Here is a 13,046-nt window from a genome sequence, read left to right as displayed (position 1 = left end):
GTCAGCCATCTGCAACCTCATGATAGTTGGTCTTGGCATCCCTAATCCTGATCTCTTGAAAATCTCAAGGGGCATAAGGTTTATGCTAGCCCTATTATCACACAAAGCCTTAGCAAAATCATGCTGCCCTATGGTGCATAGAATAGTGAATGCCCCAAGATCTTCCCTTTTTTGCACTGTGGTCTTGGAAATAATTACACTAACGCGATGCGTGATACCCACAGTGTCGTGTTTCAATGGCTTCTTCTTCTTTGTTAAGAGATCCTTCAAATACTTAGCAAACCCAGGCATTTCTTGGACAGCGTCCATGAAATGAATGTTCATCGTCAACTGCTTGAGTTGATCATAAAATCACAAGCACTTGTCATCTTCTGTTTTCCTCACTAGCCTTTGAGGAAAAGGCGGTGAAGATTTGAACAATTGTCTCAAAAGGCGTAGAGCGTCAGAAAGTTTTGCTTTCCCATTTTCCTGTCTTTCTGCTTGTGCCTTGAGATTATCAAGATTCTGCTCCTCTTCAGTTATAATAGGGACTTCCTCCACTGTTTCTTCCTCCACAATAACATCAGATATATCAGGTTGCGCTTCTTCTTCAACAATTGGCTCGAGATCAATCACCTTTTTATCAGCACCTTGAAGTATTTTTCCACTTCGGGTGCTGATAGCAGCTACATGCTCCACAGAGTTTACCCCATTACCTTTCGGATTTGGAACAGTATCACTTGGTAGTTGTCCACGTTGAAGAGTATGCACTTCTCTGGAAAGGTCTCTGAATTGCGATTCAAGCTTCTGAATGGAAGCTGAATGAGATAGTTGAACCTGAGACATTCCCTTGATTGTGCTCTCTGTTCTATCCTGATTCATTAGCATTTTCTGCATCATACTTTTCAGCTCCGCAGAATCATTAGGTGCATTACTAGCAGAGTTTCTAACTAAATTGTCTCTCCATTGTTGGGAATTTGATGCTTGCCCCTGTGGTGGAATGTAGGGGTTCGAGCTCTTGTTGCCATAATTATTGTTATTGTAATTCCCTTGATTTGGATTTCCCTGATCATTTCTGCTATAATTGTTACCTTGAAATTGGTATTGAGGCTTTTGTCATGGGTCATGACCTGTACCATGATAATTTTGCCTTTGATAACCCCCTTGCGAATTGTTGACATAATTAGCATCTTCATACTGTTGTTGCCCATCTTGGTACATCCCCCCAGGGACTTGATACATTCCCTGTGGATGAGGTGGTAACTCCTTAACAACATTTACCCCCTGTGCATCATTTTCTGCCAACTTCTTCGATAATAGATCCACTGTGGTTTGCAATTGAGCAAAGGCATGATCTCTCTCATGGTCTTCTTTTGCAACGGCAACTAGTGATGGACTACCATAAGAGAGACTCTCACAATCAGTTGAATGCCAAGCTTGATTGTGGGTGATGAGTTTATCAAGCAAACGAGTTATGACGATAAATGACTTGTCCATGAAGCATCCTCCTGCGGCAGTATTGACAGTAATCTGATTCATTGTATCTAAGCCCTTGTAGAATTTCTCCGTGAGAATAGCATCCGGAAACCCGTGAGTTGGAGATTGAGCTAGATAATACTTGAACCCCTCCCATGCGGAATATAATTGTTCCCCCGGGAGCTGTTTGAACTCAAAGATCTTATCTCGAAGTTCAGCCTTTTTGCTCGGTGGGAACCACTTCTTCAGAAATGTGTTGGCTAGCTCGCTCCAGGTATGGATAGAATTGCTGGGCAGCTTTTCATACCATTCCCTTGCTTGGCCAGCCAAGGAATATTTGAAGACCCGTAACCGCAGTGCATCAGCAGAAACAGCACCTTGGGATTGTTGAGCACAAACGTGCAGGAAGTTCTTCAAATGTCGAAGTGGACAATCCTCCAAAGAATTTCGGAAATAACCTTCAAGTTTCAGCAGCTGATAGATAGAACTATCAATTTTTAACGTAGCATTTCCAGTCCTAGGAGGGACCACAGCAGAAGCATAATCAGCCTCATTGATGAATTCCACAAATATATTCTCCTCTTTGTCCTCTTCTGGTGCAGGTGGGTTCACTTGGAGTCCACTTTGGTTTCCCTGATTGCGATTCTGTCTTCCAGCCATGCTCACCTGGTTCACCACAACAACAAACAAGGTGTGATGGAATAGAAAAAGTTTTAAAGAAGAGTACACAACAATCAGTAATAGAAAAAGTTTTAAAGAAGAGTATTCCCCGGCAACGGCGCCAAAATTTGATACGCTCAAATTATACCTATTAATGGCGTAAGCGGACGTTGTCAAATATAGTAACCCAAAAAAGGTTGGGGTCGAATCCCACAGGGAATATGGAGAGAAAAGAATACTAATTGTATGCGATACTAGTCTTTAAAGGCTTTAATCCTATTCCTAATAGTTTGAAATATTTGTTGAATAATGTAATTGAATACTTTGACTTGAATTGTACTTAATGCGAGAGAGAGACTAAAGTTGTGTTCCCCATTTTGATTAGATATTATGCTTCAGGTTTCAATGTGATATATTTCTAATAGTTGTTCTATGAGTATGCACTTGATCTCTTAAGGACTTCCTAATGTTTCCCAACAGTTAGGCCGTATTTCCTCTTTATGATTCTTCCAAATGTAAAAGAGTCGAAATCGAAGAGCGGCCAAATATGCCAATTAGACTTGTTCTTATCCCTAAGTTAGTCTATTAAACGAGGGTTAACGCCCCAAGTCATTGTTATTCAATCTTACCAATACTGACTCTCTTTCCCAAGATAAGTTAATATAATGGCTTAGGCTAATGCTTGCAATCATTACCCAACGCTAACGCACAAAGATAGAATAAACACTAACAACCATTATGCATATATCAATAGTAGAAATCCATTCACATAATATCCATCATGGGATCCACAACCTTAGAATTAAAATTAGCTACTCATCATTTTGGTTAACAAAGAAAGCTTAAAAGTTAACATAATATACTTACTATGCTAATATAATACGGAATGAAAGTGAAGTTGTTGCTTTAAATGCTCCAACCACTTCAAATATTCAACACAGGTTACGGCCCGTCCTTCGGTTCGTCCTTTGTCAGTGTGTTGTCACGGCCACTATACGACGGATCGTAACACAGGTTACGGTCCGTATCTCCCAGCGGATCATGGCCTCAGTCTTCAGTGGCCAATGCGTTACGCCATGACGTTACGCCCCGTAACCTAAGTTACGGACCGTCCTTCTGGGGCGTAACCTGTGACACTACTTAGGCAACTTTCTGGAAATTTTCCTCAGCTTACGGTACAGGTTACGGCCCATAACATGAGTTACGGACCATCCTTTATAGCGGCACGTATCCTCTCTGGTACGGATCACGTTACGGTTCGTAACTCGAGTTACGGACCGTCCTTTTGCTCCAAGTTGTCCGTTTTTCAGCATTTCTTATCATTTTCATTCCTCAGTCAACCAACCCTACAAAACACCAAAATAACATAAGAAACGATGTAAAAACACTTAAAAACAAGCAACACTTCTAGTGACAAAGGCATCAAATGTGCCGAAATTCACAGCACATCAGTAACCTACCTCGAATGCAGAACAGGAGCCACGAACTTCTCCAAATGGGCCTTCTATTTTCGAAGCACCTCAGAATGGTCAAAGTCTAGCAATATAATGCTAAGTAAGCGATAAACCTTTTATTCAAACAAGAACAACAATTTGGGGAGAAGACCTAATTACTTCTACCCTTTTCTGTTGGTTAATTAATTCTTAGAACCATAATCATCCTAAATCTAGTTTCAGTCATCATATTGAACCAGTTAACGGGTTTTCTATTCGATTAACCATCCTTACATAGTTTTTAGGCCAAAGATTCCATTTTTATGAGAACCCTAGGTTTCAATTCAACAATTTCACCATTTAATATCAAATTATCATCCTAGGAAGTGATTATATAATCTCCTAGATGAACAATTATCAATAATATCAATAACCCATTCATTATTCTAGGGTTTTATAAACTTAGGTGTTCTAACCGTTCAATTCTCCATTAACAAGATTTTAATTATGCCAGAAGTTATCATGATTGAAGAACGAATAAAATTAATGGTGGAAAGTTACCTTGATAAATGAGTAGTGACCTAGCCTTAGAAAATTTACCTCAAGGGTTCTTGGGAACTGTTCTTGGAGTTGTGTGGGGGAGTGGGGTCGAAATAAGGTATATAAATAGGATTTCTGATTTAATGATGACCGCTGCAGCGAGAACCACTTCCGCTGCAGCGAACCCTTGGAAGTTTGACCTTTCGCTACAGTGAGGCACCTTTTCGTTGCAGCGGCTTCGTTGCAGCGAGAATCCTTCCGCTGCAGCGACGCCCTTTAGGCAGTGAGCACGGAAATTTTACTTACCTTTCACTCGACTTCTCACAATCAATCTAAGGTCCTAATAACGCAAGCTAATCATGTAAACCAATGTAAAAATATGCTACGGACTCACCCGTGGCCTCGCGATTCCCAACAGAGGTCAGAAATATTAAGTTAACTCCCAAATGAACACACAACAAGTTCAAATAAAACACATAGTTAACCGAATAAAGTTTTAAACCTTTAATTTATAATTTTTGAGTCATTGTTAGGTCGCTCCTAGCCTCAGGAAGATACTAGTGAGGATAAAAGGGTTGAAGTCTCCATAACGACCGAGCAGGTCGTTACAAATAGGTCGCCTTAATAGTTTGAGTGTGATACCGAGATTTCGGGTATACTTTAGAGTGCAATCTGTATCTTTTGCGAAAAGTGTGATGTGTCACTTCTCTTTGGCGAAGTATCTTATTTATCTTTTCCTTTCCTTTTTTGCCTTTACCCTTTTTTTTAAAAGTATTTTATTTAAAAAGATCTCACATTAAATTATGTTAATTATAAAAATGGTTACATCATTTTCTTGTACTCAAATTGTAAGAGGCCAAGAGATCTTATTTTCTCCCTTGCTTGATTTCTTCTTTGAGACTATTTAATTGTATGGAATGCATTAAAAGCTTTGCATCCACCAAAAGTTGTATCAAGGGACCTGGTTATCTACCAGTTCCCTTATGCAGTGTAGAAAGTAAATGACACAGAATATTTACGTGGAAAACTCTTTGCTCAAGGGATTAAAAACCACGACCTACAACGTAGTATTTCAACTCTACTACACTAAGCAACTTTCAAATTACAACCTTTTGTAACCTAGTAATTAACCTCTTAACCCCTCACTCTTACAATAACCCTATTGTAAGCAAACCTTGACTATATTTAGCCAAGTACTCAACAAGGTTTGACTACCTCTAGCCAAACAAACCAATACACCTTGACTACCTCTACACAAGTGTACCACTCAAAAGCTTGAAGAGGCAAACTACCTACTGTTACACCCCATTTTAACCGGGATAAATTAGAGTACAACATATTGGAGATTCCTATTTTGCTTTGTTTTAACGAGTCGCCACCTAATTAATTTAATGGTGAATTAAGACACCTAGTTTATTAACTAAGGTAAAGCTAGCTAAACCTCCGTTAATGGTCTGCTTAATTAGTGTGATTCTAGGTAAGGGTTCTAGATTATCCTAAAATGAATGGGTTAGGCATCCTTTAGAATCCGTTAACTACAGTTAATCGGCCAACCTTAGGTTAATTAATTCTAAGGTCTAAAATTTAAGAAAATAGCTTTGAGAAAAAAAGATAACTTATAACTAACAAAGTTTAAAACATGATTATATGAATGATGCACTTTATATGGTGAAAATAAGTACTTAATGTTCAGAGCGGTAATCCTAAACGATAAAATCTACCCCTTTCTAATCCTACGTTATCGTGAACAACCCAAACAAAGATGAGATAGAATACTAAAAAAAAAAACACACACACACACAAGTAAATCTAAGGAAGATGATGATGATTCCAAGTGCGGGTATATCCAGTCTCATCTTGAGACTCCACCTTGCGAGAGTCCCGACTTAAGACTCCATTTGCTCCAAAAGTGTACATGCAAAAGAAAGAGGAGATAAAGAATGAGTATAAAAAACACAAGAGTTCTAACAAGATGCTTGCTTGCTTAAACGTCGTACTTTGGTTTATGTTTTACAAACAGTTTAAAATGACTAGTAAAGCCAAGCTTCAAAACAGTCCCTAACTCTTTAATTTGAAATCTAGGAATTTATTTCTTGCTCAAAGAACTTGTCGAGTCACATTGTTTCAAAGATAACATAAGCAGCTAAGAGCCACACGAAAGGCTTAACAAAGCAGCAACTAGCAATCAGGAAAGTCCAGCAATCCTCTTTCTCAGACGCATAACCAATAAACCAAAGATACGGGCCAAGTAAGGGACAAGCAAGACATTAAGAGATAGCACAGAACAACTTCTGGAAATCTGATTCCCTTTAAACATACAGAATTAGTTTTCACTCTTACAAATCATACTCTTACTCATCTCGGATGAAGAAACGGTGGAGGGACGAGACCCTTTATAAATAAAGAATTTGTTCATATAGACTTAAGCTAAAACATGCAGTTAAAGAAGGTTTAAACCAGGCAAACATACAGTCATGCTTAATTATAAAATAACTCATCGTGTAAGGCTTCAATGGATTAAGCTAACTTAGGCAGGCTAGATGATTCAAATACTGAGCAAAACAGAAAGGGTCTTTCTCTTTCGACTGCGATCACAGTTTTGGCAAACAATCAAAGTAAGGTATATCATCTTTATTAAAACAGATCAAGCTAAACATGATACAATTCTTCAACAAATAAAACAAAGAGATTTACACTGGCATAGCAACTAGTCGCGGCTAACCATATAAACATCCAGCGATGAATAAGAACCAAGACATTCAAACACGCTTAGCTAAATAAGATCAATTTATTTAAGAGTTAAATAACAGGGCTTAGACCATGTTAAACTAACTTAACATATCAAGCAAACTTAATCATCCTACATAAGAACATTATTGACTGATTAGCGTGTTTAATAACTAGGTGAATTCTTTCCCATAATCCTATTCCTTTTAACTAAATCGAACTGAACCCGAATATGATTCGCACACAGAACCCGACTGTCCTAACACGTATACAGGTACTGAATACACAAATCCATAGAGGCAGTAAAATAAACCAACACAGGATAAACACACCTAAAATAAAATAAAAAGACGCGAAAGGGAAAGGAGAATCACCTGCTTCGGGTGCAGCGAAATGGGGTGCGGGGGGGTTTCAGATCCACACTCGAAACAACTACAACCTCCGAGTTTGCGTATACTGGATTCGAAACAGTGACAGGCAAAATAAGAAATGCAAACATGAAGCAACGCTTCGAATATCACGAAAATAGTGGCTAATATTTTAGGGGAAAATCCGCGATTCCAGAACTCTCTGTTTCCAAGAATTCAAGGCAGCCAAAGAGAACTTCTTTTTCAGGGGATTTTTTTTCAGGCGACTAAAAAGTTGTATTTTTGTAGGGGATTTTTGCAGCTGAACCACTTGGTTTTGCAAGGGATTTTTGCGATTCTCCCTTTTTCAAAAACCTGAAGAAATGCTTTTCAAGGAGGGTGTTATGCGGCTCCAAAAAAAAAAACCCCAAATGATTCGAACGCCCCTATTTATAGGTTTTTGCTTTGCATTGTGTTGAATAAAAGAGAGAGACGCGTGGAGAACAGAGGGAATGGGGGTGGCAGAGGCGTGGGGAACAAGGAGAGAGAGAAGGTAGGACGAACGTGGGAGAGAGAAGAGATGGAGAAGACAAAGGGGAAAAGGGAAGATGGGGCGGGTGAGGAAGACGGAGGAGAGAAGGGAGAGAGAGAGAGAACAGGGGAGGGGGCGGCGGCGTTGTGGTGAAGGAAAATGAACGAAAAGGAATCCTAATGGTTCCCTGTTAAGTGGAAGGTGGGTCGGGTCAAAGGTTAAAATAATGGGCTGAATTGACTGAAAATGTGGGCTGGGCGGATAAAAATAATGGGTTAACTAATTTGGGCTGGTTGTTTTAAAATGTTGGGCTGGATGAAAATAGTTTGGCTTCTAGATTTAAATAAGAGACCCATTTCGATTAATCATATACTAAGTGTGCTAAAATATCCCCTAATATAAAGTATGTATTTGTTAGTACTCAGATGAAAATAACATGATATGACGTCACAATAGTTGTGCAATAATATTTTGAAATTCAACGGTAAGTAAGCGTTATTATTAAATTACGCGAAGACAAATGCGATGCGTGTGCATAAGCTGGTAAAAATGCTGAAATGATAAAAATGTGAATTAAAATAATACTGGTAACAAAATAATAATAATAACAATAATAACAATAATAATAATAATAATAATAATAATAATAATAATAATAACAATAATAATAATAATAATAATAATAACAATAACAATCATAATAATAATGCTAGTAGTAACGGTAATAAAAGATAATAACAGTAGTGACTACAACAGGATAATGAAATGCCGGTATTAATAAAAGCTAATAATTATAGTAAAAAATGCAAATAATTATTTTATTAAAGTTGCCAAAATATTGGAAGCGAAAAATAGGTATTTCGGAGGAAAGGTGGGACAAAATTGGGTGTCAACACCTACAACAACTTCTTATGAGAAAAGTAGGTTTACAAGTTATATAACGAAATACTTAACACTCCTAGGACTTAACACATCTTCAGTTGTAAGGAACAAGTCCTTGGATCTGTTGAAGCCTTGTTCTTGAACACACCTTGAAAGGTGGAGGCTTGCACTTAAGATCTAAATAATTTTCGGATTTTTTGCAAGAATAAATTTTCCCCTGGAACATGATGTCTATATATGTTGAGAGAGAGAGTGAAAGTATCACAAAGAATAAACCTCGGACAATTTGGTCAAGCTGCAGCAACTCTACTGCTGTACCGCTAAACTGCTGCACTGCTACAGTGTCAGCAGCTTTATAGCTGTAGAGTTGACTGTACGATGCCCAGGGGACTTGATCGAGTACCTGGTCCCTTTAATGACATAATTGGTTCCTCGAGTAGGTTTGTCAAATTATCAAAACAAGAAGTATCATTCCTCATCAGAATGAGTATTGGCAAGAAAAGCAAAGCTACAGCAAACAACTACAACATGGAAGAGAAGGTATGTGTTTTTTTCTTAAATTTTCTTGGCCAACAACAAAAATATTTTCCCTCTTCCCCTTTTTCCAGTTATGTATTCTTTACTTAGAAAAATATTTTTTCACTTGCCTATTCTCTCATTTAGATATTTCTTTACTCTATTTCACAAATACTCTTCTTGGTATTCAACTTTTCTTTAATGCTTTTTATGTGTTTAAACATCATGAGAAATTTCAAGAAATTTTGAAGGCATCAAAGCAGTGACTTAGGTCATTATGAAGAGGAGGAGCATTCTTGTGGTATTCCTTAGTTTTTATTTTTCTTTTTGGTGTAGTTATTCGAAGTGATAATTTTTATTTTTTGCTTTAAACTAAAGGGGTTTTGAGTTTTGTGATTTTGATTTCTTTTTAGTTTTGTTTTCGTGTTCATGTTCGTATAGAAAGGTTCACGGCTAACAAACATGTAATATGTTGTTATTCTTATTTAACGTTCTATTTAACACAGTTGCACAGTTAAAGATCATGAGAATTTTCAAGAATTATTATCATACTTTAAAATCATTCTTTAGTCATTAGTGAGAGTAGGACTCCTTTTTAGTGCGCCTTTTTTTTTTTTTGGTTGGGTTAATCAGCATGTAATTTCAAAAAAAAATCTTTCCTTTGTGGATTTGGATTTGAGTTCTTTGAAATTTTAATCTATTTTCTTATATATATCAAGTTGATGCTTTCGGTAAAAATCTTGAGGCTAACAAACACATGTTTGTTCTTATTATTCATTTCTTTTTCTTCATATTTTTCCTATCTTTCTCCTTAGCAAATATACAATGTTATGCTTATTGACATGTTAGTTCTATTTTTTCTGCATTTGTAATGTAAAAAATTATTTCTTTGGTAGAAAAAGTATTTCAAACTAAGTGTAGGAATTAATGTCTATATCTTTTATTTTACTTATCATAATTTTTTTTGTATTTTTTATTTTTTATTAAATTTATGATCTTTGTGATTGTAACAGAATTTTCTTTACTACGCGAAGCGCTGTCAGGTACACTAATAGGTAAGGTAAAACATGCCCTTTGACAAGAGGCGTAGGGGTGTGCATACTTTCGGACATCATTAAATAAATAGTTTGTTGGCTTTTTCAATAAAGACTAAGTTCAGATGTGACTTTCAGTTAGATAGAATAGGGTTCGCTCAACGGGTAGTAAGACTTGGGTGCCAATAACGTCCCACCCAGTTTGGGGGTATGACATGTTATGTGCCCCGAACCATGGCCTAGGGGTAACACGGCACTCGGTGCCTAACTGCATGTGACCGAGCGAATCCATAGGCTGGTTGTATCAACATGTGATATCAAAACTTGCTAAAATAAGAAAATAAGACTAACACATGTTGATCTACTAAAAAGTCTGGCTGAAGTATATCAAATGCGGAAATACTGTTTAAGTCTATAACATCTGAGATCAATGCCAACAAGGCTAACATATCAAGGTTTGCTAACATATGACTGACTAGACTATGTCTATGAAGCCTCTAAAGAATACTGAAAAGATAATTATCTAAAAACTGAAAAGACTGAAAGCGGGATAACGCCCCGAAGGAACTGGGCTCACCAAGCAGCTGATACGAGTAGTCCTAGCTAGCTGGATCGTCAACCTATATATCGTTGCTTGTATCGAGATGGAGGCCCCCGAGCAATAAAAAGGGACATCAGCACATTTGAATTGTACTGGTATGTAAAGCAAACTAAAAGAAAGAATTGTAAGTACTCAAACTGATAACTTAACTGAACATGTGAAGTAAAGACATGAATACTTTCTGTTTTTGAATGAAGAATCACCAACATAACTATAAATATAAACTGTGGCCTAGGGCCCTGTTACACTTTGAGAATTTTCGCGTCGATTACGTCGTAAGCAAACTAATGTAAGCCCAGAGAGGCTATGATACCCCTATCAGGCTAAAGAAAGACTTTTGACAATCATTAAGCATGTACCCTAAAGGTTTCGAGGCTAAGATAATCGAAGAAAGTACTTTTTGTGAAAGTTTATTGACTGGGCAGAGATACAGCCCAACATACGGACCGTAAAAGTGACATATGGACCGTTTGTCATGTCTGAGAGGCGTAAAACAACATCAGAGAGTTGTGCAGAATTTTGGCCAACATACGGTCAGACATACGGACCGTAAGTATGACATACGAACCGTATGTCCACCGTAAGTTGTTGTCGGTGGAAAAAGTTCCAAGTTACATATATTTGGCCCACTTCGGTTTTTTCCCATTTTTCTTCACCAACAGACCCCAAACACACCCAAAAACCCTCTCCACACCTCTAGAGCCTTCTCCAGACTATTTTAACATAAATCCAAGGGAAATCAAGAGTAAAACATCAAGAATTGGAGCAATCAAGAATATGAATGCTTACTAGGGTTGTACAAGTCAAGAAAATCTCTTTGGATTGAAGCTAGGGTTTTGCTTAAGTGAAGTATTTTCATCCATAAGCCATTATCATACCATCAAAGGTAGGTTTTATGATCAATTCATGTTATTTAGAGTATTGAGAGGTTGAAAGACTTGAATTATGGAAGGAAATAGAATATGGGTTACAAATATGAGAATAGTAACATTGTTGAGTAGTATCTTAATATGAATCATGATTCTTGCTAAGTTGTGATTATAATTATGTTATAAATGATATTAAGAACATATGAGGAACATTATATGAGGATGAATGTAATGTTGTATTGTGACTATGGTTATGGATGCCTTTGAAATAGAATTGGGAGAATTGAATATTGTATGATTGATGAAGAATTGTTGATTGTGATATTGTGATGTTGTTATTAATGTGTGGGAGTTGTTTTAATATATGAGGAAGTTGTCAAAACAAAGGAAATGCTGCCCAATTTTCGTTAGCCTTAGTCACTTTAGTTTAAGCTTAAGTATACTTCCAATAATATAATCTTAGTACAATCCTCTTGAATGTAGAATCGTAAGCTTCGAAGAAGAGCGGTTAGCGTTAAGGAGACACAAAGGTATGTAATTCTTGCCCCCTTCTTTCAAGGCATGATTCTGATATCGAAATTCTTTATAAATTTCGTTAATCCTCTCATGTCCCATCTTGTCGAAAGTTAATAAGTCTTAGCAGTTTCTTACAAGAAGAACATGATATATGTTTATGATGATGATGATCCCATTGTATAATCTCATTGACGTTATTCATTGTTTGTTATCTCACCGTATGACTCTAGTTCCACCAAGGTGAGACTTAGTGATGGAAAGTGTCCCATAACATAATCGGAGGATACGACCTTATGTCACTCCGATGTAATTGTAACAATTGTTTAAGTTCTTCTATATGTTTCTATGGTATATGATACATATATATTAATGAATATATGGATATGCATGTATGGGATATGGGGAAAAGGAAGAGGCATTATATACGCATAATCACCTGATCAATTGCACATTATGATACCGTCCCAGACGCGGGATATATGGATAAATGGATCGGGCTGTTCGTTCCGCGGCAATGTATAGATATATATATATGATGTTGATACGACATATGGATCGGGTCGTACGTTCCACGGCAACCTATATATGTATATGGAGATAAATAAGTATAATGAGAACATGATATATATATGGATCGGGCTGCACGTTCCGCAGCAATAGTATAAAAGCATATATGTATGTATGAGAGTGTTAAAGGAAATTACATGTGTGTTTCTTCTAAAAAGGCAGCCAGTATAGGTTATCTATCTACTTTCTATTTCCTTACTTCTTATTCCTATCATTAGTATTACTCATGCCTTACATACTCAGTACTTTGCTCGTACTGACGTCCTTTTCTTTTTGGACGCTGTATTTATGCCCACAGGTAGACAGGGGGATGAACCAGATCCTTAGGAGCATATTCAGCAGATACACAGGAGCACCCCTTTATTCT

General features: G+C 37.2%; 1 non-coding gene across 1 annotated transcript; it reads left to right on the top strand.

Moving 5' to 3' along the window:
- The first annotated feature begins 1,564 nt into the window (after positions 1–1,564).
- Positions 1,565–1,670, top strand: LOC132638973 (small nucleolar RNA R71). Its single transcript, XR_009582025.1, has one exon. It is a non-coding gene; the product is annotated as a small nucleolar RNA R71 (small nucleolar RNA).
- The last annotated feature ends 11,376 nt before the right edge of the window (positions 1,671–13,046 follow it).

The sequence above is a fragment of the Lycium barbarum genome, chromosome 4, assembly GCF_019175385.1.
Source record: "Lycium barbarum isolate Lr01 chromosome 4, ASM1917538v2, whole genome shotgun sequence".
In the NCBI taxonomy this organism is placed as follows: Eukaryota; Viridiplantae; Streptophyta; class Magnoliopsida; order Solanales; family Solanaceae; genus Lycium; species Lycium barbarum.
The sequence above is the reverse complement of the archived record's forward strand: the minus strand, read 5'-3'. Positions and strand labels throughout refer to the sequence as shown.